This window comes from Lonchura striata, chromosome 7, assembly GCF_046129695.1.
Source record: "Lonchura striata isolate bLonStr1 chromosome 7, bLonStr1.mat, whole genome shotgun sequence".
NCBI classification, from domain to species: Eukaryota; Metazoa; Chordata; class Aves; order Passeriformes; family Estrildidae; genus Lonchura; species Lonchura striata.
Genome location: NC_134609.1, coordinates 12,117,937 through 12,144,087, shown reverse-complemented (window position 1 = coordinate 12,144,087; position 26,151 = coordinate 12,117,937). Strand labels below are relative to the sequence as shown.

Genomic DNA, 26,151 nt, shown 5'->3' with positions numbered 1-26,151 from the left:
TCCTCTGTCAGACCCATGAGTCAAGCCAGACAGCTTCTGCTGTCTCACACATTTAACAAGAAGGCCAGTCCTCAACCGTTTTTCTTTTTGGTTAGAAAAGCCTGTGCATTGAATGAAAGAATGACACCCACCTTGACACATCTGCTTGTTTGAGCTTTTCTCAACCAAATGCCAATAAACCTCCAATAACCAAGGGAAAGAAACAGATATTCTCCAGAGAGCTGCAATACTCTACACTACAAAGAGAGAGCAGATTATAAGGCTTCTCCTTTAGCAAGATTTCAGGACACAAGGCAGACAGCCAAAAAGCCAGAACTGCCTTCTCTTTGCTAGGGTACCTTCCACAGCCAGCCAGAGATGGAAGAAGAGCTACAATCTCAACAGGTTGTCAAGATGTTTCAGGAAAGAAGGTGGGAATTCTGTCTAGTTTCCATTATGTTGCCATTTTCTTCTCTCCCACAACCCTGTAATCTCAGTTCTTGTCACAGAGATACAGCTAAAGATAGTGAGTAATTTATATTAAAAATGCTGGCTTGGATGCTGCCACTATCAAATATCAGCTTGGCCAAACAGACTGAGCAATGTGGCTGTCTGAGAGAGATCTGCTAAAAGGCAGCTGCACCTTGGGAAGAGCTGCATCCAGTAGGAAACAAACCCATTGAAGAGCAGGTGTAAAAGAGTAAGATACAAAATAGAAATAGAGGAAGGTGAACTTCCTCTCTCTCCACTGTGAGTCCCAGCTCATTTGTTGTTTGCTCTTCAGCCATACCTTGTCTGTTTTCATGATCCTTCCATACAACTGAGAAGGACCTGGGTGCTCCTGAAAGGCAGAGTACATGAGATACAGTAAACTGGAGAAATGTATTGCAGTATCTGTAGAGCAAGACAGGATAAGACCATTTCCCTATTTGATGGGTAATCTTACTAGCTGTGGGAGAAACACACCCTGTCTCTCCACGCTCTTTAGGGGGCTGGCTGGTATGCTTATGTCCAAAATTGCACGAGCAGTTTTCTGAAAACCTCTGTCCTATTTCATGTATGCAACACCAAACTCTGCTTCCATCACACTTTTCTCTGTTCATGCTCTCAGGATGTCTCCAGATTCCCAAATTTCTTCAGCCCCCACATAGAGCCTTTGAGTAATCTTTCCTAGAAGCTCACCCTGGCTTTCTCTTAACTCCTCTCACCTGGGTGCAGGGCATGTCTGCATTAGTATGTACTCATTATCTTATTGTTTGCTTCCCTGTTTTGCTCATCATTTTCAAAACGGTTTCTGAAAGATCTGGCATCTCTATTCCCTGTCTACCTTAATGTGGACTTTGACTTGTGATGCTCAGATCCCCCCTTAATACTCAGGCATGCTTTGACATTTCCATTCTTCCTGCAGGGAGGGGGTGTTAGGAGACATCTCCACTACAGTGTATGCGAGTACTCTGTAGGAGGAACAACTCCCTGGCTTTCCTTCATGTGTTAACAGGGCTACTAAAACTGTTAAAGGAAAAAAGCTCAACAGGAAAGGCAGACATGACCAGTTCCTTCCTCAGACACTCTCATTGAATTCAGCTCTGCCACTCTGAGCCTCAAAAGGCAATGGGGAAGGGAATTCAGGAGAAGTAAAGTGGGGCAATGAGCTGCACAATACAGGCACAACTTGCATGTTGCAGAACAAGACACAGGCCCAGTCAAGTCAGAGCATCACTCAGGCCTATGAACAACAACTGGGTGTTGCCGAAGTCCAAAAGCAGCTGCAGGCAAGTCTGTAGTGGTCACAGAATGGCAATTCAAATTTCTTAATGGCAAAGGAGGTGGGATTGAGTTAATAAGTCTGTGAAATATGTGAGAAAAGAATCAAGTATGCAAGACACTCAGAAAAAGAGTACACAGCTGGTACATCATTGGAAAAATCTCTATAGTAGAGTAGCAGTCATTAAAAAATTAATACAGTGTCTTGAGTTAAGTGAAAATATGGATCTTAGCCAAGAAAGAAAAACATACTTTAACCATTTGCCAAATACTTGTGGACTGTACTTTAAGACTTACTTAGGCAAAGACACCACCTTTGGACAAAACCGATCTCTCAGGCAGTGCTAATAACATAATAAGATGTTTCAGGAGAATGTCTACATCATCTCTACTCATGATGACATTCTCTTGCAAACTCCTAAAAGGCATATAGAGAGAGTTATATTATTTTCCCCAAGAAAAGTATCTGGCTTTTTAAACTCTGGCTGTACAGGAGCTAGCTCACCACCAAGCACTTGCACATGCAGAATACTCTTTTCCTGAATTGTCTATTGAAGGATTTCTAAATTATAAGTTTTATCTTTTACTATTCCAGGGCTCTCCAAAGCCATATTCTTAATTGGACATTATCTTACAGTTATGGGACAACTGGTGTGTATTCATGAATTACTTGATACTTCCAAGTGCCCTCTAGCTTGCTAACATCTTACCTCAGGAGTCTAGAATCAGAATATCTGATTTCAGTCTTGTTTCCTTGTTTAAAAGGGCACAAAAAATATGAACAGGACTTCAGTTGTATTGAAAGTGTTTTTTAACCACCTGGTGATGACCACCAGCAGTCCTACTGATAACTCAGAACAAGATTTCTCCTTTTTTCCAAAGGACCTGATCTTTACTCAATCCAAACACAGTCCCAAAGACTGTGATTTTGATCTTTTTTTTTTGACATACTCATATATGCAGTGCACCCATAAAGGAGATAAATTTCCTTCAGAATTGCAAACCCAGGACTAAGCACTCTGCATAGTTATTTGCTTAACTAATCCAGACAGAGGAAAAATTTGCCTGAAGGAACATGTCAGCAGTTTGCTGAACAAAGGCCGCTTGTGCTCCAGATGAATTTCCAGACTTTTTCTGATTAAATCCCTGATAAATACTCCACTATTCCTGTTTGTGAAGAACGTTCTGACTACAATGGTTCATCAATAATCTAATTGTTAGATTCTCAGTTCTGTGTAAAAGATGAGAATATTCTGTACTGAATTGGACTTTCCTTTTTAGTAAGTTTCATGTTTATTTGACCACAAAACATTTGTTAAAGGTCACTTTCATAACCATAATGAAAAAAATCATTGAATCTCATATAACTCAGGCCAAAACTATAATAGTGCTTTGCTATTTTTGTTGCCATGTGACAAATACCAATCCAGCTGCTCTGTTCTCCCTCCCATCCTCCAGTGCCACCAGGAGATGAGACATACACAGGAGCTCAAGATTGTAGGGGAAAGTCTGCTGTGAGCCAGATACTTTGGTCCCTCAGGCCAGCAGAGCACTGTGTGAGTGAGAAGTATCCAGATACCACCTTTGTACAAGCAGCACAAAGCTGCAGAAGCAGCTCTGACCTCTCCTGCACAATTCCTTTCTGTATATAAAAAGAAACAGTGAATGAGTCAGGAATAGGGAGAGAGAATATGGGAAAAGGGCAGTCATGTTTCAGACCAGGAAGAGAATGGGGATGGAAGCCAGCTGTGTAGATTGGAGCAGTTTGTCCAGCTGACCCTGCCACACTGCTACACCCACAGCACACACTGAAATGGTTTCCTGCAGCACACTGCTAAAAGCCAGAAAGGCACCCTGGAAGCATCAGGGTGAACAGTAGAATTACACCCTGAAGTTGCTGTGAAATGGAACAAATGCTTAATCTCAGCTCATCAGTTATCCCAACCTAGCTCACACTTCTTTTATTTAATGCTGCCTCAGGATTCTGGTTAGGAGGAAAAAAAAAAAAATCACATTTTCTTGTACTAACTACAAGTATTCCAGAATATCAAAATCCCAGCTATAACCTTTTGCACTTGATTCTATATCTTATAAAATGCATTTATAAATGACCAAACCTATTTTTATTCACTCTGTATGAACTTGGAAAAGAAATCTTTAAATGTTTGGGTTTTGGTGGTTTTTTTCTGTCATACATTCACACTGGCATATTATTGCAGAAGAGCAGGCAAGTACTGAGATGAGAACATTGGTTTGCCATTATCTGAATGGTCACAAAGTGCTGAGTTTTGCACAAAATAATTTTTTACTTCAGAGTTTCTCAGAAGATCTGAGTTGTTTGCACAGGTTTGCTATTCTAGGGTTGCTCACAAGTGCTGAACTGTAGCAATGTTTGTTATTGTGTTAAAGACACTAAGTGCTAGATGGTTGTTTGCATTTTTTTTTTTTTTGGTAGGTTTTGGCTTGTTTGTTCTTGGTTTGTTTTTTTTTTTTTATAATACCAAGTATCAATTGCACTGAAATAACCCAAACAACTAACCAAACTCCTAAGCCTCCATTAAAGCTAATGCCTTAATTATTTATCTGTTTCATTCCTCTACTTCCTTGTGGCAAAGAAAGAACTGTAAAACCAAGTTCTGAGATTTCCATTTAAAGTGCTATGCAGCATAAAAGAGTGTAATTGCAACAATTATATGCGAATTCTTCAATGAACAATTTCTTAAACTATCAACAATTAATGACATACAAATCTTAGAAGTGATAGCATTCTTAAATATACATATATATATATATAATCTTAGAAGTGATAGTAATATTTTTCTGATGAAAAAGATAAATCTCAATCATGTCTCAGATGCAGGTAAATTTTGCTCCCATTTGCACCATGTAAACAAAGTAGCTCTGCTTAATTATATTCCTGTGGTATCCTGAGGACCATACTTTGCTAGTCAATTAAAAGACCTGAACATTATAGATCAGATGCAAATGACTGCCATATTACTTTACATAAAGGCTTTCATCCTAAAAAATAGAAGATCCAGCACTCTTCATGCACTGTGTTACGTGTATCAACAAGCACAATCTTTGCCTCCCTCATTTTTAATGCCCTTCAAATAAACTGAGAAACAGAACAGGAATATGCAGACAAGAAGCTTCACTTTGGATCTTCTGAACATTGGAGTTACTAATAGCAGCAATAGTTTTTACAAGAACTGTGCGCTCTGGCTCTAAAACATTTCAATGCAATTTGGACATTTAAATCCTCAGCCAAAAATACACATCAAAATACCACATTTAAATAAGAAAAAAGCAGCCTAAGAATAATTTACCTCAAGGATAATTACACTATGTAGTGAAGTTAGAACTGACACAAAAGAAGCAAAGCACTCCTATGGTAAAGTTTTTGGAAATCCTTTATAAAATTCCAAAGTATTTTGTGAAATGTGATTTGAAATTATTGCTTCTTAATTCTTCACAGATGCATACCTGTGAAGAAGCCCTGCCTTACACACAGACACCAGCTTTCAAAGGCATATTTTAGAATTATGGCAGCTGAGCAAGTCTTTTCTGAGAGATGCAAACACTACTAACAAAGCCTATCTTAGAACCCAGAATTTTATTCTTTCCTTTTGCATTATTAAAAACTATAAAACCTGAACCTTTTCCAACTAAAGATGATTTCCTATTAATGTTGTCAACAAGAAATTGCTGTCTCTATGCTGTTTTGAATTACTGGACAGTTGGAATTAATTATTTTGACATCTGGTTGGTCCAATCTGTGAGATTCACTGAGTTCACTGTCTAGCAATTTGGTGGTCAAGCTGAGAGCAGCTGCTCTGTGAATGGGCACCACACCATAACATTCACCCTTTCACTGGCTTTGCAACTAAGCCCTTTCTTTTCCACCCTCTCTTCTTTTCTGTAAGCCTATTGCTACTGGCCAGCCTCATCTCTTTTCACTCTCCCACACCAGAGTGGTGTGCAGCTTCTGATACATGGCCTGTGCAGTGCATACATTCTCACTGTAAGTTTCCACATTGCTTTTTTTCATTGAACATTTTCATGGAAGGACTCCTGAAATGCTGTGGTCTTTGCACAGTGTTTGTGAAATACATTTCACCCAGTTCCCAGTGGGAAATGAGCTTGGATACGAGTAAACAGAATGTAATCAACCCTTTATAACAACCTTCTGGTTTACATCAAACTTCTACCAAATATATATCTGCAACTGACAAAATGTCTGTCCATCATTTGAGAAATATTTACAAGGGGAAGTGATAGGTAAGGAAGAAAGTGGCCTATACATAAGGGTAAGCCTGCCATTTCGATAGCTGACCTAGGGTGCTGTCTCCTTTAGTGTGGTAAACAGCTCAGTGTAGCTCAGTAGATGGACAGCTGGTTGAACCACAACTGTACAACCTGCCTGACAGCCTCCTCTGGCTGTGTTCATAACTGTCCTTAACTTGGAAAACATCAGGATAACACTGTTGGTCGTGATAGAGCACTGGTCAGTTTGCTCAGGACTATAAAGATTCTGTTGCTGCTGGTGGCAATCTCTAATTTAAAGTTCATGGCATCTCATTTAACTTCAACCTGTGGAGAAATTCTATGATCCTACCAGTAGCCACCATCCAGGGCCACATCCTCGCTTTGGCACAGTGCAGATGCCAGTCTGACTGTGCCTTCTCTGCGTGGCAGAGGGAGGTCTGACCCCATTTTCACAATCCCGTGCACTACAACTAGGTCAGTGACTCACACTGGTGACTCACTATGGTGCCTGCTGATTATAAACATTTCACTGAATGCCTATTCTTTAAAAACCTTGCTGCAGAGGCCAGGACTTCACACAATACAGTTGCATGAAGTTGGTGGGTTTGAATTTGAGACGGAATATACAAAAATTAACCAAAATCCATAGAAAAGCAGATTCATCCCTGTGAACTCATACTTTGGCTCTACTGATCAGTGGCCAGGAGAGGAAGACAAGCCACCAGCTCAAGCTTGCAATCTTCAGTTGGCAAGAGTTTGCATCATTACTTTATCACAACATGGCATTACCCAGCTGTAATACAGTGTATCACATACTGCTTTAATCAGGAGCCTGATAATGACTGCAAGAAGAAAAATTATCACCTCAAATGCTCTAAAGGAAGATTGTGTTTCAATTAATGACATTTTCAAAATAAAATATTTTGTGAGTCCTATGATTTCCTATATGAAATCCATGCTCCTATGTGGCAAGCACATTTCTCTCCCTCTCAGGATTTTTCATAGAGATGCACAGAGAGAAATGTGCTTGCCACACTCCTGTGCTTCAATTCTTTTTTCCAATAATCAGGAAGGTATAAAAAGGTAACTCACATTCTCCACTGCTTTGATACACCAAGAAACCTTGAAGTATTAAAGCAACTGCAGAAAATCTTGCCATGAAATTGTGAAACTTGGCAATACTGACAAATAAGGGTGGTTTGCAGCTCTCTTAAAATTACCTCATAGAAGCACCCAGCCAGGCGAGGAAACTGAGTTATTGCATAGACTCCTTTGGGTCCACTTTGTGACATGGTCTCTATGTAACACCTCAAATGTTTCCATGAATTTGTAAAACATGACCAGCATGAACTCAAGATTCTTGAAATTTTTGCTTTCTTTATTGAAACTTTTGTAATTTCTGAAATTAATATAGGATTTTTCTCCTTGTAGTGTTCCCTGAGTCTGTGCTGCTGGGGTGGAGGTGAGGCTGCAACATTGCTGGGCAGCTAACTTTGAAATTCTTCAAATTCTTTATATTCAGCCTCAGGAGAAAGGCGTGGCTTGCATTACTTTATTGTGGCTGATTTAATTTGTTTACTCCTTTACCTAGTGCCTTATAAGTGGGTTTGGGTTCAGCACGTCTGACTTTCTTATGCAAGTAAGAATTATGACATGCTCAGAAGGTAAAGAGCAAAAGCAAAACAAACAAACAAACACCAAAAACAAAGGCATTCTCAGTAATGTGGTGAATTAGAAATTGAATTTTACAGAACTGACAGCTGCAGTCCTGACAGCTGTCCTCAAACTCTGCTAGTCAAATCCTTGGACTTTCAAACTTGTGACAGACACATCACTTCCCCTGCAAACCACTTCCACTTGTTAACTTATTAACACCAGGAAATGGTGTCTGAGAGAGACATGTGCTTTGCTTGGAGTGCCCACTTGGGCAGACTGTGGGACGGAGCACTTCCTCTTGACATCAGAGCTCTTCAATATCCTGCTCTGCCATGCTGGCTCTTCTCTGTTTTGACAATGGTATCTGCTTCCCTGGCAAATTACCACTAAGATAGATCCATCGCTGTAACAATCACTTCTGGAAAGAACAAACCAAAGCCCCACAAAGCATTAAAATGCACATCCGACTCTGAGCTTGCCTGCATTGGTTGGTACCAGGCTGCTGCTCACTTTGTGCTCCAGCACACGGTTACCGAGGGCAGCGCTCACACATCTCCGCACTGGGTCTGGCACGAGGCTGGCGGGACGTGGGTTCCTCTCAGTAACTGCTCAGAACTACCCATGACCAACAGTGCCTGCATCATGGTTTGGATGACAAAGCTTAGGGCCAGCAAATTTGGGACATTCTCTGGGTAGATGTAACATGGGAGGACGTGGTCTCTTAAGGGTCATGTTCTCTCATCCTGATCCCTAAGCCCTTCACTAACAATGAAATAACAAAATAATTACTTAGAAGCACCACCTACAACACCACTCACAGCCCAATGTTACATCTGACAGCTGCATTGCTCTTACAATGGCTTGTTTTTAATGACGGGTTTTCTTGGCCAAGGTCTGATTCAACCCATAGGGAAAGGAAAAATTCTACAAATTCTGAAATGCTGCCAGCTCTTTCTGTAAAAATATGTCCTTAGGGGATGGGGAGGGGGTTCAAATGCGTTGTGATTTGATGTCTTCCTCCTCATTTCTGTGAAAAGAAGTGACAGACTGTGACTAAGGAGATCAAGAAACAGACAATGTCCACTGTGAAAAGGTGGTGGGGCAATGTTTGGAAGTAAGTCATTGATGATACAATGTCTATTCTCAAAAGTAAGGGTGGCAGGAAAATGAAAAGTGTTTTTTTCTAAATGTGACCTATGAATAAAAAAACTTGAACATGAACATAAACCAGAAAAATCTTATCTATCCTTCATTAAGCTGTTTTATTGTCTCACCTCCTGTTTTTGCTTAGCTGTCTTGACCATGAGAGGGTCATGTGGAAGAAGACAACACAAATTTCCCCAAACGCAAACCTTCTGTTCACTACATTGTAACCACTCTACAATAAATTACTTTCACCCCGAATGTCAGGGTGCCCTTGTGTCAGTGGCAGTTCTGGCACTTTTCCATCTGTTGCAGAATCAACTCCATGGTATTTTTGTTTAGAAGTTTTGATAATTTTGTCCTCTAGATTTGCATGATTGTGGAGGCAAGATGCTAAAAGTAAACAAATTATTTCCAGTCTACCACAGTCAGTATGTGATAAATAAGAATTTGAGGAGAAGTTCTGAAAATTGCCAGGGTTACACAGCATCATGACAAAGTATAAACAGCACAGATATTTTTCTTTCAATTAAAATACTTCAAATTCATGAAGTCTGGTAAAGAAATGCATTTAAGCAGCTTTTTCATTTCCAGCATATGTGACTTACAGACAGATCTCACAAGAAATGATTTCTTGAACCAAGACAATTTACATTTTAATTACAAAGTGCTCTCCTACCATACTGATCTGATGATAAAATAGTTACATCAAGATGGCTACAAAAAAGGTAAATCTCAACTTATTCTAAATTTACAGTTTCATTGTGGATTAGTCAGTGGAGGTGAAAATACAGTGCTTCTGAATGCTGGTGAAGGACAATATTTATTGCTTTGAAGACAAGCAAAATAAAGATGAAGGCAGAGATCTGGACAAAGGCCAGAGAAGGGCAGTATGAATGCTGACTCAACTAAAAAGCATGGTCTAAAAGAAAAGGTTGAAGAAATTGGAGTGACAGCATCTGCAAAAGATACAACCATGAGGACCATGAGGAAAAAGCAAGGTCTAAGGTTTGTAAGATAAGAAAAGATATTATTAAAAGAATAGCAATGCACTTTTCTCCAGCTTTAATGGCAGGGAAAACAAGAAGTATAATGTGTGAAAGCTGAGGATTAGAAAAAACACTGCATTACTAAGGAAAAAGCTCTTGAAGAAGTTAGCTGTGGAGGTTTTAAGTCCCATTCACAGGAGGCTTGAACACAAATATGTCTCAGGAATTTATAACTAATGATACCTCAGCAGGGAGGTTACATGACCTCTCAAGCCTCCCTTTCATTTTCACATTTCTGGATCATTTTAGTCATATGAGAAAAAAAAAAGCACAGAAGTATTAACTTCCCTAAACTGAGAGAGTCTTGAAAGAGCCAAGAGAGAACACAGAATATTGGATTTCAATTACTCTCTATAAGTGAAATCCCCATTAGCACTGAGCAAATTGGTATGCATTCCCAAACCTGTCAGGGAAAGTCCCAGCTCCCTCCTCGTCCTTTTTATCCCTCATATATTAAGTGTTAAGACTGGTAACTTAATGGTACTGAACATCAGATCAACTACAGTAACAATGTTAAATAGTCTCACTTTTTTAATAGGGATTATGGATAGAGAATGTGAGACTGCCCTTGTGGTGCCTGGAGACTTGTGGGAGAATACGTGACTCCTCAGTGTCAACCTCTGTCACTCAGCCTGCCCACCCTGAAGAGCAGGGCCATCGCAGCAGTGGCATCTAGAGCCACACCTCAATTTTCTTTAGTGCAGGGAGGCTGCTCTTCACATTCCTTTTCTCAGTCACAGATAGCACAGCCTCTGCAGGCTTAACATGCATAATCAACAAGCACCAGATTTCTTATCCTTGCACACTAAATGTTCTTCAGAGCAAACCCGAGAAACCTGGTTTTTTTGGTTTTATTTTAATTGCCATAGAGTAGATATGGGTTGGGGTTTCACTGGGTGGGGTTGTAAAAACTAGTTTGTCTTTGACCCAGGACTGTTTAATATTTTCAAAACAGCAAGAAGGGTAGAATAGAGATTATCATTATTCAACATGTAGGGCTCAAATAGTAGGGTATTAGGGTGAAGATCAAATAAGATGGTGAAGATAAGGTTATGATTTTGGAAATTTTGTCAAACTAGAAAAACATTTTTTAAAAAATGCTAATCTCTTTTGGCAAGTACAAGAAAATGAACTTCAATGAGAAGATGGCACTGGCTGGGATCCTACTGTGCCAGCAGCAGGTCTGTGGGAAGAGATCCCAGGGTTATAATCATTCACAGATGAGTCAACAACATCATGGCGTTGTGAAAACAGCAGGGATTGTACTGATTGTCTACAAGGGAGTATAGCCTGAACAACACAGGAAATAATCCTACTTCACTACCCACTTGGGCACTTGCAAAGCCTCAGCTGAAACACTGCATGTGGCTCTCAGTGCCAAGGAGGGCACACAGCAGGAGGAGACGGAACCCAACAAATGCATTCAGGGGTTCAGGAAACACTGCCTGGGCAGAGATCAGACACACTGCTCCAGGCACAGACAAGAGGTGGGATACAAGTCTTACAGTACATCAGGAGTCTAGAAATAAAATGTTCAAATGCCCATGGTAGGCAGGACAACGAGTAATGGAGTCCAGTTGCAGTGCCTGATTTTCATCAGAATAAATTGATGAGAAACATATACTGCCTCTATTAATGTAAGTTTTTTAAAGCAGTTGAAACAATGTCACAGATAGAATGATCCTGCTTCTGGACAGAGGGATAAACCCAAGGTTTCTTTGAATATGATTTTTATCATTTAATAAAATTAACTTCCATCATTTAATCATTTATTGCAGATACATCATTCCTGAACTTAAGACTATAAAAGAAAACTAACCTAAAAATTTATGTACAACTCTCTGCCTCTCAGATGACATCCTTCTCAAGACCATGTGGATGTGAATGTTACCAATTCCTGTTATGATATGTAGAAACAAAAATACTAATATGGGAAAAAAGAACCTCAAGGAAATCATTCTCTTCCTCTTTAACACAAGTTCCTTCTCTGTCCAACAATAAAAAAAAAATATTCTCTGGTTTATGCCTATTATGGAAATGGTTAAGTCTTTGACACACTAACCTCAAATCTTTCTAACAAATATTATTCCTTCTGTAAATTAATTCCTTGCCTAACATTATAATCCATTACACAGCCCAAGCCTCAGTGAGACACACTCTCTCCAGAAGCCTAGGAATTAGTTAAACTATTTAATTTGCTATGACTGCAGCTTTATTTAATTTCCCTAAGCCTCAGTTCTTATTTCCTGGGAATATTAAAGGTTAAAACCATGACTGTCAAAGAAAAGTCAATAAATAGATTCATCACAATATACTCAAAACATTATTTTCCTTGTCAATACATTAAAAAATAGGGACTAGGTTAAGTAGTATGTTGTCTAGAAGGTATATAAACTAATCCTATTACACACAGCTTTAAAAATTTACAGTATTTTATCAGTATTTTATTTTGCTATTATTTGGAAGATGCCTCCAGTAGCCATACAATCTCAAAAAGATCCAAAAAAACTCACTTTCTTTCATTTTTAGAAATCCTCACTTTCTTTCATTTTTAGAAATGGCCTCTGTAACTGCTAAAAGATCTTCAATGACTTGCAGAAGGTAAGAGATATCTAGATTCAAGAAATACATTTTCTTTGTGAGAACATCTGAAATTAAAGATCTGTTTTCCCAGGTGAAAGTATTACTATAATGAAAATACTTATGAAAGCATTTTTATGCTGACTGAGGATTCAAAACAAAAAAGAAATAAATTATACATAAATCTCATCCATACTCAGGGGTTAGGATATTTGGATCAAGGAATTGAACCTCATTTCCTGATTACAATCCTGCAAAGAGTAGCCTGCAGAAGAGAAAAAAAATAGACATTCCCACCATCTGCTAAGGAACTAGATTTTCACAGTGCAAGCACTACAAGCAGTAGAAGAACTTGGATTCTGCCAGGGAACATGGACATAACCCTACAGACAGGGAAATCTTGGGTTCTTGGCTGCATAAGAGAGACAACCAGAACAGAGCTTTTACTGCCTGCAAAATCTGTCTGAAAAGACAATTATCCTTCATTCAATTGATGAAGACACTTGTAAGACACAAAATACTGGTGTGGTAACACAATGGGTCTTGCTCCCCTCTCTGTATCTGACATAACCACTCAGAATGAACTTTCCTATCTGCCTCTCCTGATCTGACAGAATTTGTTAACATACAAGAAATTTCAAATATATGCTATGATCTTAAAGGCAAACATATTAATAAACAAATTGGCAAACAGGAATGGTTTTCTAAATGAGGCCTTCAAAGTAATAAACCACAGAAAAACCAGAGATTACAGAGGATGGACCCAGCAACCTCAGCTCTGAAAAAAGAGCCAAGAACAATACCAGGGATACTGACTCATGGAGAGCTCTTTAAAATCCCGAGTAAACTATTGCACATCTGCATTATATCCTGCAGAAAAGACAGACTTTAAAGATTTTATAGTCTCTTTCTATAGAATCCCTTCAAATTATTCTTGGGCAATCTCAGACAACAAATAACTGAGTTTAGGAAATATAGAACTCCACTAGTTAACATGGTTGAACTAAAAGGAAGATAAGTAACTTATAAGCATGTCAGCTTCATCCTAGTAGGCCATTTGTGCCTCTTGAGATTCACTAAACCCAAGTTCATTTGACAAAGGTAAGGAAAAGTTGCTTCACCTGCACAGGAATTCAACTAGTAAAATTCAGATTAGTCTCAGAATTTGAAAAGCATACCTTAGCTTTTGACAGAGTATTCCTGAATGCCCCATTCAATGGGAAAGGTCTAAAAGTTTATTTTTCCAGTATATCACTGATATGTGGGAAGAAAAGATGCTACAGGGAGTTTTATCATAGTAACTATATCAATGGCTAACCCAAAAATCCCATGATTTGCATACAACAAAAAGTCTGTTACAGCTCTGTAAAGGAGAGACTGCACAGTAAATGGATTTTTGCTTTTAACATTCACACTGAAGACTGTTTCGGTTTGCAAGTATTTAATGAGTCACTTCTGATTTCTTCATATCTAGTCATTGGGTCATGTGAAAATAACATTTTCACAAGTATCTGAAAACTATTTGAATGAAATCTCACAAACTATTGTGTTACAGTATGTGTTACAGTATTTGCAATGTTGATTCATCAAACTCCATTTGCCCTTTTCAACATATTTTTTCTCATATATTTATCATAATACATTTATATTGTATAGTGCCACAACTTCATTTGAGATACTTCAAACTATCCACTATATCTATTATAAAAAAAAGAAAGTCCTGTCTGATCAATAATATTAATAATACTGAGCTTTTAAAACTAGTCAGGAAAACATTGTGACAACTTTCTCCATATGCTCATAATTTATGGGACAATAATTTTATTTCCTAGGTTGGGCTAAGTTTCTGAACATGGCCCTGAATTATGCAGCTTTGCCATGAATTCCATAAACAGTTAATACAAAAACAACAGCTGAAGCCAGATCTGAAAGACTATTTCCATTACAGAACAAACCAGTATAATCACATTTTAGTTCCACATCAATGCCATCAGAATAGCCATGCCAATATTCAGGGAAAACAACAGAAAACAACTTTTTTTACTCCATTCCAAATTTTTTTTTTTTTTTTTGGTTCTTACCACAAGATTATTCAAGTTCTTTGGCATATTAAAATCAAAATTCTAAAACAGAAAACTATATAATCTCATTCATATTCATTCCTCATTATACTGACATGGCCAAATAAGAGAAGCAAGATTTACCCTTGCAAAACCTGTTTTCTCTCTTGCTTTGAGAATACGGTCTTCCAACATTCTCTGTATTGGAGCTACAGTTTCAAAAAATTGTTGGGAATAAAGGTAAGGTTTTGTGGTATAAAATACTGAGTAAACCTTGGAATATTTTTTAACACAAGAGCACTACTTATGGATTCTGATCCCCATCAGCAGCAATTTTAATTGAGAAGCAGCATGGTTTTTAACATTCCTATACTTCATATTAAAGTCAATTCAGAAGTTTGAGATGCTGCTTACCTCCTAACAGCATGACTTCTTTCTGTACTACTGGTTTGATCAAGCACCCCTCTTTTGGATATCTCTTTTTTAAATGTACACTACAAAGAGAACATGTCTAAGATAGGCGTATCTCCAAAATTAACAGAGAAGACATATACAAAAAGTTGGTTTGCGGTAACAGCAATTGTCTACACTTCCTCATGTTTCCTAACATCTTGTGATCCTCTAGATTAACCAAATCAGTCACTGACTTCTCTTTCCCAATGAATTTAAGTTGGCACATGATTCTTTTGTTTGATTTTACAGCAGTAACCCTTTTCTTAATTATCTGAAATATTTTACCTCTTAATCCCTGTAAAAATTTGTATTTCATTTTACTGATTTCAGCCATCAAAGGCTTCTGTGTGGATTTAATGGGTTTTAAAACCTCACCATGTAGTCAAAACAATTCTTTGGAATTAAATGGAGCAAATATTTTTTCAAACTTCTGTATTTTACTCCAGTTCCTTTTAAAGGAATTTAAATTAACTGAAATTGAGCACACATAGATACAGGATCAAACACAATCCATCATACCAATGCAATGACACTCTGAAACAGCACAAGTGTCAAGTAATCAGGCTTCAATGTCATTGAAATGAGGCACCAAAAAAGGCAGGCCAGAGGGAAAAAACCTGAAAAAAAATCACAAAGTTCATGGAGGAATGTGGCTAGATCAGTCAAGACTTGAGATGTAAATTCAAAGGAAAGAAAAAATGCAATTTGGCTGGTGGTTAACAGTCATTAACAAACTGCACATAACAGCCCAAGAGAAGCCTCAATGTACGGAATGAAGTATCTGTGCAGAGGAAATGAATAAAGATGACCCTACAAGGCTGACAGTCTATTCAGTCTAAAAGGCTACTTAAGTCACATCCTACTTTGTTAGGAAAGGCAGCCCACAGTTATGTAAAGCAAGGGAGGCTTAGCGTCAAGTCATAATTGCATAAACTTATTTACAATAGCGTAAATAAAGGAAGCAGCCGTAAAAGATGTTGAAAACCTGACTGATGTTAGGCAGTTCTCTTGCTCATGCTATTGCAATCCTTTCACTCGTGTGGGGATCAGCAAAGTCACAAAGGGGCAGAGATATCTAAAAATTGTTCCTTGCCATCAGAAACACTGAACACGCAAAGAAAGCTTAGTTTTATGTTGGATCTGAGGAATGAGTCACATGGATTGCAAGCATGTGGCCTATACTCCTGTGTGGCCTCAAGTTCAGATGAGGTGACACCTGAGAATAGCTCTAACATGCTTCAGGAGAGCCTTGCTCTTTGCTATATTTATGAAATGTCAAGAAGTACTTAGAGAGAACCTTATTTTTCAGACCCAGTGTTTGGTACAACTAAATCAATATTTCATTCCAGTAAGACTCAGATTTTGAATTCTTTGACAAACTGGATGGAAAGCTCAGTCAGTGCTTGCTCTGGCACCAGTAATGTCAGAAGAGGTACATCTCTATATGCCTTGATTTTTATCATCACTCAGCCCACAAACATGGGCAAGGTTGCTTAGAGAGATGTACTTGCATGTGTTGTATTCAATTTTCTTATCCAGATGAGGCATATCTTGAACTCTATTGCTAATATAGGCACTTTAAGATCTGATTTACATGTCTCTTGGCATCAACAGAAACAATGGTACTAAAAGATGATGCACAGCAGACCCTGACTATACATTTAAGATATCTACAAAACATCAAAAGAAATGAATGCAAGAAGTTCATCTAAATAATTTTCTTCTTTCCCCAATCTATATGACTGAATCTCAGAACTTAGTTCTGCATATTTTATAGCTAATAAACTCAAATGTAGTTTTGAATTTATGTATTCAAGAATAAAAATCTATCCCTTGAAAGATTTTGGGTAGGTAAAACTCACACAGACGTGTGGCTGCAAGTGTCAGATTTTATTTGTGCATGTCAGCAACAACAAAATAATCCTATAGATTAGGTCCTGACAAGGACAGTAAAGCACAAAGGCTTTTAATATTGTTAAAGAGAAGAGACAGGTCTGTTGCATGGGCAGAACACAGAGCTTGGAAAGCAGTATGGGGAATTCATTATGCTCAAGTTTGTCAGTAAGAACTTTCTGGGGCATCAGATAAGTGGTTCAAGTTTAATTAGCATTGATTGTTCTCAGAAACTAAGAAGTTTTAACATATGTAAATCCTGTGTTCTTGGTGAAGAAAAGCTATGAAATATACAAGTTCAGAGCACCTATCCATTACTCTTCCCTGAGAGTTGCAAGAGGGTCAGAATTGTGTAGAACATAGGAATACATCTGTAAGACTTAAATGTTTGAACTTTTCAAAATTTCAGAGGAGAAGAAATGTTCAAGTTCCATTGGAAATATTTACCAATGACAAGCAAGTAGAAATGTTTTATAATATTACTATACAAGTATAAATCTTTGTGCTGGTATCACTATGCAAGCATGGAAGGAGGCTAAGGATAGAAAATGGACAGCAGAACACTGAGATAAAAGGGAAAGGGGCCTTACACAAGAGGCAGTGGGAGACCTAGCAATGAGCACTCACAGCCCAGAAAACCAACCACATCCTGGCTGCACACAAAGCAGCATGGGCAGGAAGTTAAGGGATGTGATTGTCCCCTCTGCTCTGCTCTGGTGAGACCCTACCTGGAGTACTGCATCCACCTCTGGAGTGCCCAGCACAGGAAGGACATGGACCTGTTGGACCTCCATTCCTCTAATCCTGATGGTTAGAGGAATGGAGCAGCTCTGCTGCAAGGAAAGGCTGAGAGAATTGGGATGGTTCAGCCTGGAAAAGAGAAAACTTTGAGGCTACCTAATTGTGGCCTTCCAGTACCTGAAGGGAGTCCACAAGAAAGTAGGAGAGATACATTTTGCCAGGACATGTAGTGACAGAACAAGGGGGAATGGGTTCAGACTGAAAGGCAGTAGATTTAGGTTAGATATTATAAAGAATTTTTTTACTGTGAGGATGGTGAGGCACTAGAAAAAATTGGCCAGAAATGCTGTGGGTGCCCCATCCATGGAAGTGTTGAAGGCCAGGTTGGATGGACCTCTGAGCAACCTGATCTAATGATGTGTGTCCCAGCCCATCACAAATGGAGTTGGAACAAGATGATCTTTAAGGTTCCTTCCAACCTATGATTCTATGATTCTGTGATTTAATGAGTGGTACCAGAGCAAGAAGCTCATTGTGGAAGAAGAGCAAGTACACTTTTAACCAATTAGCATAATTTCAATTTATATTTAACTTAACCCTGGCAAAATCAAAGATTCTGGAAGTTAGTACTTAATCTCCATGGTCCAAAAGGTTTGAATATTCATCCAGACTTCAAAATGATGCTGTTTTTATTAAAATTAAAATATTTACTCCTAGCAGGCCCCAAACATACTTATCTATTCTTTCTAGCAGGTACTAACATCTCTATTGCACCTCCACTTGTCCCAGCAGGATGATATTTGCTTTTTCCAACATGCTCATCTTAATTCCCTCTGACTTTGAGAAGTCTTCATGTATGCAGAGCAGATGAAAACTGCTCAGTTTATATCTCCTAATTATCCTTGTATTACCCTTGTTGAGTGCCTGGGGAAGTGTGTTTTCTTCTCAAGGAAAAACATGTTCATTCAGTATTTGCTATTAGTATGAAATTAGCTCAAGGGCAATCTTCAGTCATTCACACTTTGGGGGCAAGAGAAAGACAAGCAGACCCTTAGCCTTTTCTCCTTCCCTTCCAAGACATATCAAAATGAAAATAAGGGACTGATGGCAGAAGAATTGTTGAAATTTATGCATCCCTTTGGATATTTGGCACATGAAAGGTCTTTGCTGAATTAACTTCGTATAGGTTTAAGGGTGTAATGATATAAATATATATGCAGGATAAAGTTTTTTAACCATCTTTCTAGTCCAGGGGCAGGAATCCTACGTAAGTTTGGGGGGTTTTGCTACTGACTCACAACGTCTATCATCATAAACCAGCACATGAAGACACTTGTAATTTTCTTTTTAAAAATATGGGCCTTGGATACTCTAACATCTGTGTTCTGTGGCAGTCCTTATTCTAAATAGTTCCAGTTTCAGATTGTTCATCATTTCACAGCAATCAGATTAAGATACTGTTACCATTACCAGCTGCTGGACTCTTGTCTTCCACACAGGAAACTGTTTTTCCTAACAGGGCTCTTTTTTTTTGGATGCTTCACCTCATATTAACAACATTTGGCTTGAAAAATGCAGGATCTGTAAAATATTGGACTTAGAAAAGTGCAGCATCATCAGTATGACTGATGGTAGTTCAAACAACAATAAACCAGATTTTCTTCTGGTGGAGAAACTAATTCCAGGAATTGACTGATAATGGCTGATAATAGTGCTAAAGCTGTGAAAAAGCAGATAAGACTGCTACTGTTAAGTATGCATATACTGTTTTTAAAAGTCTGAAGTTTCACTTATCAAGTGCTGTGTTCTGTAAAGAACTAGCATATAAACATATTTTTGGCAGCCAGTAAACATTCCAGCTGGAATGCCAATACCATGTATCAGTGGAAAGTAAACAACTCTTGATTTACTATGTCTCAAATGGAGGAACTCAATCAAACACAAGCACCTAATCTCCACAAAAATTACCTTCATACCATGAAGCAAAGACTGCTTGTGATAGACATTTCATCTCTAAGACTGAAGGTCACAATTTGTCAATATTTGTGATAACTATTAGGTGGGCAGATGTCTGAGAGTTAAGAGGACAGAGTTACACAGGAATTGACTTTGCAGTTGATGGAAATTATTTGGGAAATCTTTATTTTAGTGTCATTGATTCCTTTTTCTATACTTCAATTTTATTACCTTTCTCTGCCAATTGAACGTCTCATAACTTAGTTTTTCATTTTCTTTCCTACCAAATAATGGTGTATTAGTTCAGTTGTGAGTTTTTTTTAAAGCGTTATTTTCTATGCATCTATAAAATGCTTAAAACCACAAAATCTTATTCTATGTAGGCTTTTGAAGGACTGATAAAGAAAATATGTACAGATTGCAAGAGCTTTCAACAAATACCTGAAAACAAAGATTTGGGGTGATCAGCATAAGATACTTAAGCCAACATCGAAGCTAAGTGCCAACTCCAAAAATCATTTAAAAGGTGAACTGAAGGAGCCACATTTAAAAAAAGCCCTCAGCACTTCAATATACTCAAGGTAATTCCATACACCTTATGGACGTGAATCCCCTGTTAGCATGGCACATGACTTTGGCTAGGTTCTTAATCCTAATTATAGAACACACATATCGAGATCCTTTATGTAATCTTAAAAACTACTCCACACCCAAACTAAACTAATGTACCGTGAATGACCCAGAGCTCCTTCAACTCCATTAGAGGCAGCAGATGTGTGAGCAAGTGCAATGTCCCAAGTGCTGGGGGAAGAACAGGATACTTTGGCTGACAAGTCACTTTACTTCAAACTCGATGAATAAACAAAGCTGTTCCAAGTAGTAAGTACTAAGGATTCCTGTAATAGCTTGTATTTATAAACTGGAACACATTAAATGCTAAGAAAGAATGTGGACTATGCAACAACATAAAAATATAAATATTTATAATTTCTTTTAAATCACAAGGTTGTAATTTTCAAGGAAAGTTTGCTGTAGGAGTGAGAGAAATAAGGACATCAGAAAAGGTCTTAATTTTAAAGAGTTTTGGTTTTATTAATGATTTTTCTCATAATTATCTTGTGTTTTCTAGAACAGAAGGCTATTTTTCTAAATATTTCCTGACAGAAATAATAGTTGAGGGGATTTATCACTGTGGAGCCATTAAAAATGGAAATAATGAAACTAAAAACATCATGCACAGTCACACACATGGCCCTCAGGGCACTTCAATGCTCACATGATTTCACTGAAGATAGCTAAATAGAGCCCTGGAATGGAATTCAAGACTTACATTTGCACCCTATTTTTCCACTGACCTATAAACCATGTAATTTAAACTTTTGGTGCCTCCTGCTGCAGCTAAACCATTTATTTATGCATTCATGTATGCAGAATATCAGATGCAATTTGCAGCTGGTGTTCTCCAGAAAGGTAGTGTATTTATTAGGGTTTTTAGTCTGGATCATGTGTTATGGAAATTTAACTCTGAGACTATTCAGGGGAACTTTAAAACTCTGCAAGGAGACTTTGTCTTACATTTCTGTGTGGGATTGGTTTCGGTGCAGGTAAAGTGCCAGCAGTTGCAAAGAGCAGATGATTTCCAGAGCACAACTGGAAATGAGTAATGACCAGAGCTGAAAGAAATCAAATGTGCTCCTGTGATTGTCTTCACAGGAAGGATCAGGGTGTGGGAGATGACAGCTCCAGCTGGCAATCAGTGGAATATGTACCCTTAGCTATAACTTCTGCCACAGCTTTCTTTCCACCTCCCACCTACACCGGAGAGCAGGAAAAAACACAAGTTGGTCTCTCTTCCATTTTTAAAATGTATATGCCAATTTTACAGGCATGGGTTTAATTCTGTCTTTTGGTCTTAAGAAGAGCTGACCCACTAGCTAGGAAGCATTTCAATACTTTAAATTTGTTTAATGAGAAAGGCAAATAAAATTCTACTTTTTCTTCTATTTTTGGTAAGAATTTTTTAGTGGACTGAGGGAAAGCTGACTTGAAAATTGGATGCTCTTCTCCCCAGTTCATCTCAAGTGACTAAAAATAGTTGGCCCTCTTCCTTATTAAAACAAAACAAAACAGAACAAAAGGAAAAAAAAAATGGAACCCTTGTTGACCAAAAGCAACACAGAAGTATTTGCTTGATGTGACTACTAGTGCTACTTCCTCCTACTAATTGTACCAGAGCTCTCACTATTACAACTAATGATTCTGTAAAAGTAGCATACAATACCACCATCATTACATTTACTAATTGCATCATTGAGAATAGTGAACACAAGTGTTTGAAGGTCACAAACTGTGACGTCAGTAGCATTTTAAGGGTGTGGCTTGGGACATATTTTGACTCACTATTTGTAAATGATCAGTAGAGTGACCAGTCCGAAACTGAGCTACTTCATCACAGCATAAGATGTTTACCATTTTTCAGAAATTTTTCTAATTATTTAAGCAGTATTCATACATTAGTAACAAAAATGCAAGGCTGGTTTCTTCCTATATGCACAGAATAGTTTACTTTTAAAACACAGTGTGACAAGCACAATATACACTACAGCGGTAGTACCACTGTATCTTTGCAAAATTGCCGACAGCTGTCAAGACTGCACCGCTCTAGATTATATGTTTGCCCATGGAAAACAATAAGCAGTAACTTGCACATATAACAGCCTGAGTTCTTTTGAAACACCTGAAAGTTAAAATGGGAAGCTGTTTCTGTACTTCTAATCACAAGTTTTGGTCGAGTCTGTGAAAGAATTTGAGAGTGAAGACATTGTGACCGTTTCTTTAGTCCATCTGTGAATACTGATTTTTCACTGAAATCCTATCTGGGGACTCAGTGCTTTGGTGTTCCTGAGTTTTCAACCCAGATGTTAATGTGAGCAATTTCCGAGTTCCACCTCTACCTCAGCAGTTAATAAAACAGCAAGAGATCTTACGATACGTGTTTGAGAGAGCTACACTGGTTATTGACTGCGGAGTTATCATCAGATAGAAATGCTCAGACATAGATGGAAACCAAGATGAATAGGAAGTCTTAACTTTCAAATTCTTTTGTAATTTAGGAGAAAATAGCAACTTGACTTACAAAACCAGGCTGAAAGTTGTCTACTAGTCTTGCAAGTTGTGATCCCCTCACTCTTGTAGTCTCTACTGTGAAAAAATCGGTGAGACACATAGTCAAATCAGCAGCATTTAACATACAGCTAAAAATAAATAAAGGATATCCATTTTTTTTCCCCCATCTTTGTGGAGTGACACAACTTTCCAGTCACAACTCTACACAGCACTCAGACCAGAAAGGTAATCTATTTCAATAACCACATGACTACCTCAAACAGCAAACAATCTGATAAGATGAGGCAAGAAAAAAACATAAGTTGATGGAATAATGGTTCCCACTGGACATGCCTCTGATGGTAGAAGGGTAGCTTTGTGGGAGGGTACTCTGGCCTGCTCAGGGAAACATTGCCCATCATGAGATACTTGGGGAAAATAGCTGAACGTGGTAAGATAGAGCACAGAACAGAGGTAGGAGGAAAATGGACAAGTCACTGACACCTTTCACACAAATTTCTCAGACTACCCTCATCTATCTTAGGAACACATCCTACTGTAAATATGACATTCTACAGTAAATATGACTAATTCATGGTCCTCCATCAGTCAGCTACTTTGGTCATACTACCTTGCTTTTCCTCTTCTACGTAAGTGATTCAATGAAGAGCTTCCTGCACTCAAGTGCAAAGTCAACAAACAATTTTATGACAAACCTCCTCAGTACAGTATGTTTCATGCATCTCAGCAAACTGAATGGCAGTAGCACATACAGCTTCATTGATTTCACAACTGAGATACAAAAATTACATAGGACAAGGAAACACATACTTTAGGTGAGAACATTTATGCCTTATGTATTACTGCCTTTATGCCTGGAGGCTCGATCATCACTGAGTTGGCATTTGAGCAGGCAGCAGGATAGTGCTGCTCAGGGGATCTTAGCAAAAAGAGTTCAAGAGAACTGGAGAGCAATGAGATTTGAGACAGTGGTGGACTGCACAGAAAAGCAACCTGGAAATGTCTGTAACTTGGCTGAATGTGCAGAAGATATTTGAGTGGGCTTCATACTTTTGATCTGTCTACAGGGCAATCCAGTGGCAATACATCTTGTGTAAACATATCCCAAAAGCTTTAAGCACAAGTTCTTCACTGCTGCCAGCATAGCTGGGGCAACTTGAGCTCTGCATGGCCAGAAGGGACTCCAGGCCTAATACTGGAACCTCCATGTTACTGGAACCTCCATGTTCCTGCAGCTGTGCTAGATGGAGACAAGCTAGCAAGTGTAAAGCTGCCTCAGGAATACCAATAGCAACTGCACTTCACATCTGGATTTCAGGAAGTTCCAGACAGTTTGCAGGGAGTTAACTAGTTCTTTTCAGGTTGTGTCCTAAAATAGCTATGTTCCTTAATGTGTGTCAAATCTAGCAAGAACTGGACATGGTGTGTGGACAGCTACAAACCTTTCTTCTGAAGCCTGCTTGTTTTATTACTTTTCACAATAATAAAGAATTTACTTGCTTTGATCTTCCTATATTTAAATGGTCACTTTGGTTATTCAGGTAATAATTAAATAATTTTAAGAACTCTTTTGTTCACTATTATTTTATTTCAAAAATATATATTATAAAGAAGCCAGGCCAAACTGTGTTCTTTCTTTTTTTACCCAAGAAGATATCTTAATCAATTTCAGCTGTGTTTACATACTTCTTGTCAGCATTAATTCTAGATTACAAGATAAATGAACAATGACTTTGAACTCCACAAGGCATTTATTTCAACACACTGGACTATTCTTATCATACTTTAAAAATCTTGAAAAACTAAACAAAACTGTACAGCCTCCTCTTGTTTATCCCAAATCAGTTCAATTTTGGTCACAATGTGACCAAATGCCTATGCAATGTCACGCAGCAGGATGCACTGGTGAGTTCTGAGATGTTGCAGATTAGCAGTAAGAACACACAAGAAACTCATACTGCTAACATTCTCTGAAACATATGTACTTGCAAATTTTGGCTTATTTGGAACAGTGAAAATAAACAGTTTCTATAACAGGACAGAAAACAATATGCAGCATACCTTGCTGCATAGTGTCAGGTAATTAAGCCCCTTGATTTAGTTTGACAATTTCTTTCATTCTGTTATCAAAAATTACTTTTAAACATATTACAGAAACCTTGTTTTCTGCATATCTTCGGAGTAAAACAGAATCTCTTCCCTGTGAGGATATGATATCATTTCAACCCATCACTGTCTCATGTCAAATAAATTCTAGAATTAATATGGGAAAGATAAACTTCTTTCACTTACTGCTGCTTGAGTAGCCATACCCAGCTACACCTTACTTTCAGGTGAGACCTGGTTTATTGGTCTGTCTGGAACTCTGAGAAAAGATGCTTCCTCCCAGAAAGATCCTACTAGCAATAGTATAGCTCCTATCCTACCAGACCAATACAGTGGAAAGATGATCTCTAGCTTTCCTCCAGGAAACTGTTTCTGTTTACATCTTTTGCAGGTGTGGAAGATACTTTTGATCTTCATAGAATAATACTTTATGGAACATTTTGCTACTTTTTGAGGCAAGCATCTGCATTAAAAATATCTGGTTTTCTTATAAGGCCTTCATGAAATTATTTCCATGAACAACTAATTATGTTTTAATTAAATAAATCAAAATTGATTAATTCTGCAGGCAAAATAATTCATCTTACTAGTAGACAGAATTGAAGCAAACTAATTTCACAACGTGAAACTCATTCCTGTCTCATTACCTCAAACATGAAATGGGCTTCAGGATGCCTATGACATCCTAGTTCCTGTAAGGTCAAAACTACCAACTTTTTGTTCTGTTTTGAAGCTGATAGTTCATAAGCATTTAAAAACACAACCTGGAAACAGAACCAACTCTGTCAAGTCAGACAAAAAGAGTTAAACCTGGACTTTCATTTCTAACATTCTATTTTGAAACAAGAACAAGGAAAAGGAACTCAATTTGTATGAAGGTCCATCAGAGACAATGAACTTGTCTTAAATTTTAATATCATCCATTCTAAGGTATTTGACTTTTTGTCCATGAAACACAGGCAAAAACTCTTCAGATATATCCTGATCAAGTGCATCACACTTAAACAGGCAGCTTGCCCTACATTTCTTTCATAGCTGCAAACATATGCCCACCTTTCATTTACATTCACAACCTCCCTAGCAAGCCATGAAACTCAAAAAAGGAGTAGAGAAGTGCAGTCACTGGTATGAATAAATGGCTGTAATGTTAAAGATATGGTTGTTTCCAGCAGCTGTTTCTAGCACCAGTCTTTGCTGTCTGTGGTACTCCTGGAAACTGCTGAGGGGTACATTGACCCAGTGGGCCTGCAAATTACTTCTCCCTGGAAGGCTGGAGGGGAGATGGTTAAGCTCATCTTTTTCTCACATTACTAGGTATCAAAAAGTCTTAAGTTTCTGGTTTTTTTTTCAGATCACTGAAAATAGCAGAATGAGGA

The 26,151-nt window shown here is 38.2% G+C and overlaps 1 long non-coding RNA gene across 1 annotated transcript in view; it reads right to left on the bottom strand.

Annotated features, from left to right (window-relative positions):
- Positions 1-26,151, bottom strand: part of LOC110480774 (uncharacterized) — a 55,853-nt gene that overhangs the window by 13,215 nt on the left and 16,487 nt on the right. Inside the window, exon 3 of the long non-coding RNA XR_002467157.2 lies at positions 22,680-22,744. This is a non-coding gene — a long non-coding RNA (uncharacterized LOC110480774). The remainder of the gene's footprint in view (positions 1-22,679; positions 22,745-26,151) is intronic.